This window comes from Theropithecus gelada, chromosome 3 (genome assembly GCF_003255815.1).
Source record: "Theropithecus gelada isolate Dixy chromosome 3, Tgel_1.0, whole genome shotgun sequence".
Taxonomy (NCBI): Eukaryota; Metazoa; Chordata; class Mammalia; order Primates; family Cercopithecidae; genus Theropithecus; species Theropithecus gelada.
In genome coordinates, this window is record NC_037670.1 from 28,636,916 (window position 1) to 28,641,399 (window position 4,484).

The 4,484-nt window shown below is 42.4% G+C and overlaps 1 long non-coding RNA gene across 1 annotated transcript; it reads right to left on the minus strand.

The window, feature by feature from the left end:
• Nucleotides 1-1,216: 1,216 nt before the first annotated feature.
• LOC112620062 lies at nt 1,217-3,797 on the minus strand. Its single transcript, XR_003118470.1, has 2 exons — nt 3,681-3,797; nt 1,217-1,778 (listed from the first exon to the last, which is right to left on the minus strand). It is a non-coding gene; the product is annotated as an uncharacterized LOC112620062 (long non-coding RNA).
• Between the last annotated feature and the right edge of the window lie 687 nt (nt 3,798-4,484).

Sequence of the window (4,484 nt, forward strand, 5' to 3'; positions counted from 1 at the left end):
TTCCAGAACAGCAGCTCCCAGCCCATGTGCTCCCCATTGGTCTGTTTTCTTTCCTGTCTTGCCAAGTAGAGGAGAATCCTAACCTTGGTCTATGCCCATCATCCACCTCTCATTGCTCACAACTCATGTTACTTTTGTCTCCACTGATGCCCATATTAATTAATAAATACACCTTCATTCTCTCTAATTACACTACTCTTTCTGTTCTCCTTTTCAACCCTTGCCAATTGGTCTCAGAATTCTTTACCTCCCTCCTAGTGGCAAATTTGCCTTCAGAATAAAGAAAGGTAACAGTCCAGAACCACAGTTAAGGAAAGTCTGCCTAAATGAATGAGTATCATCATATTCTAGAGAAAAGCCAGAAACGCCTTATGAATCTTGACATATCCCAATTTACCTCTTAATCCATCTCCAAATCAACCTTTTCCTTTGACCAGCAATATCAGCATACATAAAACACCACCTCCGTGTTTCACTTATTGTTCTGTTCTGCTTTGATTAGGTACTAATACTCCAGGAGCACTGAGATCTGCTCATTTTCATTGTGACGCAGCAGTATTTCAGCCAAGTTCGGAATTAAATATGCCTTTATGTGCTGGCATAAAAAGCTATCTACCATTCCTAGGAAAACAGCTTCTATTCCAAACAGCTGAGTTCCAAAGTCCAGAACATAATCTATTTGTAAGCTGTGTGGCTGCCTACACAGTTCCAGCCCCTTTTCTCTCGCCTCCCAGCTAATTAAGTAATCTTTTGTTTCCTGAGCCCATTCTGTGGACAGGAGTGTAAATCAATCAACAGTGAAGGCCTCCAAAGCCTGCAAGCCAGGATGAGCAGGAACATTGCCAGGGGCAATGGTTCCCAAACTTCAGCCAGCATCAGAGTCGCCTGGAAGATCTGTCACAACAGATTGCCAAAGATCTGGGGTGCAACCCAAGAACTGGCATTTCTAACCTTCCTCCTAGTGGAAAATTTGCCTTCAGAAAAAGATGGCCCAATCCAGGGAAGAACCAGGCCTAGGGTATATGGGATAGAGGTATGGGGAGGTAACTAGATGTTCAGAATCCTCAGCAGCCACCCCCATAACCTAGCTGGTCCAAAACCCACCCTCCCCTGGGACGGATCATGACAGAGTAAACAGCCCTCGTTGGTCTCCTCTGCCTTAATCTGTAGGCATAGATTACACCCTAGCTGAGATCAACAGTTGCCTTGGAATAGGTCAACATCATGTGCCATTTTATCATTAAACCTACAAATGGTACAGACAACTCACAAGATTTGGTGATTTCTGAATGTTTGTGAAAATATTTTGTTTTCTTTGCTGCTTCTTGTTGATGTCACACATACCCAAAGACATTCCACGAGTTTAATAAGGCTTGGGCATCTTCTCCCACTGTTCTTCGTGGAAGACTCAGATTCTCATCCATTTCAGAGATGGATGGGGGACCTTGACGGTTTTAATTCTGTGCACCATGATTGCAAGGGTCATCTGGTCCAGCATTTCCCAAACTTCTCTTGAGTCCCGTTCACAGAGATATGCAATCCAACCAATCCCTTAGCAGTTTGTGTTCGTGTCTTCACGTAGGTGTGTCGTTTTAGTGTCTTGGCCTGGGTTCCCCTCAGAAGGCACAGCCTGCAACAAGGGCTTTGTAAAGGAAGATTGGTTTGGAGAGTGATCTCAGCAGACAGGAGTCGGGGCCTGAGGGTGTGAAGCAGGGAAGAAGGGAAAGAAGGTGGTGACCTGATCCATCTCATCTGGGAGGATTCTCTGAATTTGCAGCCTAGGGGAAGAAAAAAGGGAGCACTGATTTACAGACTCCCATCCCCTTTTGGCCAAGAGTTTCCTCATAGAGTGTTGACTGCCTTATACTTCCAGGTTGCACAAGCCTCAATACCAGGATACTGTATCAGAGAGGCCCAGGGCAGAAAGGGAGACACACAGTGCAGCTGAAACAAGGCACCTGCTGGTTATACCTGTTTTAAGCTGGCTGCCCCAGCAATGGCTGGTGTGGAAGATGGGTCAGAAGGTGAGAGATATACACAGCAGATGTCCAGTATAGTGTGTATGCAAAAGTAGAAAATGATAGTCAAAATATTTTCTATTTCATCAACATAAATTTCATGTTAGCTATAATCTTTAATCAGTATATTTAAACTTTTAATCAAATGTGGAGATTAACATCAAGTTTCAAGAGTGTGTGGCTAAAACCCATAAATCTTACGATGTGCCTACATGCCTCATTTCTAGAACCTTCTACCATTTCTGTGTCCACAAGATCCAGGAAACAGTGACTACACAATACATTTTAAGATAACCATTTCTGGGCCACCAGACACAAGGAGGATGTCAATAAAAGAGTTATTTTGTGTCAGTTGTTGGGTGCTCAGATTAAAATAAAAATTGAAATTAACCAGGAATTGAGGCATCAAAAATTGCTTTCATGACCTCATGTCTGAAATTCTTATATTTTGTGCTTAAAATATCAGCTAGCTGCTATTTGTAATCACTTCTTTACAACCATTTGTTCTCTATAAATGAAAACCAAAATTAAAACAGTCCCTGTCTTTTTCTTTTTCTGTAACACTGGGTTTCTGAGGTCCAGGGGCAGACTTTGACGAGACAAAGGCCATCTTCAGATAAAGTGAAGATTATCATGAGGCAATTTACTGAATTATTAACATGAATTTCAACATCTGTGTTGCTAATGCTTCTAGACTTTAACAAATGAACCATTCAGGATATGGGCCAAAGAACATATGGCTAAGAATAAAGACCATTTGAAACCGCACAGGCGTTAGCATCTTTGGGGGCTCAGCACACAGTGAAATTGACTGAGGCCAAATCACGAGCATGCTCAGTTGAGCAGCCCCTACTGCCGCGCATGCGTACATGGGACGCACTCAGGGGCTCTGGAATCAGAACTGAGATGAAGCAGGGAGGTATTTAAATATTTCGTAAAAAATGTTTTATCATTTGAAATTTTCAAAAATGTGCAAAAGTACAGAAAGTAGTATAATGAGCCCTCAAATATCTCACCCAGCTCAAACAACTATCATGGCTAATCTTCAATACTTTTTAAAAAAAATTTAATCAGGCATCCGTTTTGCTCCTAAAGACAGGAAACCCGGGAAGATTTTCATGACCCTCTGAGGGTTTGTGACCTGCTGTCTCTTTGGTTCACTGACCTTATTCAATCCTCTCTTTATACAAGGGAATGCTATGCTTCTCCCATTCTCTGGCTATTTCTCATGCTCGTAGCAAATTAAGTGGACTCTGTCTATGATTTCAGCAATGGTGACATATAATCCCAGTGTTAAATGATGGAATTTTCCAATGCACAAGCAGCAGAAAGTGAACAGAGGAAACATTGCCATGAGCAGAGGCTCCTCAACACAGTATATCCGACTGTGCTACAAAGCCACCCAGCGTGTGGATGAAAAGTGAAAAAAAATCTGACAATTGAGTGATTGTTCTCTCTCTACAAGCAATCCTACTATTTCTAACCCTTCCATGGGCTGCACTGGCAGCATGCAGACATTGCCTAGGTCTTCCTGCAGGGGCCGGCGAGCCCGTTGTTTTCCAACAGACCAAGATCTGACACCAGGATTGCAGTCATCAGAACCTTTCCCCCACCTCCCCCGACACCGAAACGAAGAGGGAGCTGAGCAGGGCAGCTACTCACCTTGTCTCATTTGTTCACAAAGAATCCAAAGCCAGCAACATGGATCAGCTTCTTGCTTTTTGTCCAACTACTTGCCTACAACTCTAGAAAAACAACAGAGGTCTGCCAAGAATCTGCAGTCCCTTCAATCTCAAAATAATGACTAGCCTATCCAGTGTTTCCATCCAAGGAATTGTTGGTTCCTACACAAGAAAACCCTTTGCGGGGTGAGAGTCAGGAGTCCAAGAAAGGCATGTGGTTATTTTAGCCCCTTTCTGGACCCCATCTGCACTTTGGAAAGAAAGGAAAATCTATTTTTGACATTGGCTATTCAGCTTTCAAATAACATCAGCCGTTAAGGCATATCTAATTTAAATGCTGATTCAAAGTTTTGCTTAACATTAAGGCGACTTTTTGGTCTCCTTCTGCTTCCTCCTGCCTCAAGCACAAACACAGCTTCACATTCACATTCTGTTTTCTTGGCAAATATGAGCTACAGTTCTGGAATACGTTAGAGAATTAATGCCTCCATTGTCATATGACAACTTCCATCTTTTTAAAAATAATAATATACCACAGTGATCAAGTGGAAAGCTTCATTTTTTCATTCAGATTACAGCACTTGTAAGACTGGACACTGCATTCAATACAATTTGTCATTGAAGAAGGAATTATGTGGTCATGAGATATGAGAGGAAAATGAAATACAGCAGGGTTGGGGAAGGGAGAGCATTAGGATAAACAGCTAATGCATGTGGGGCTTAATACTTAGGTGATGGGTTGATACATGCAACAAACCACCATTGGCACATGTTTACCTATGTA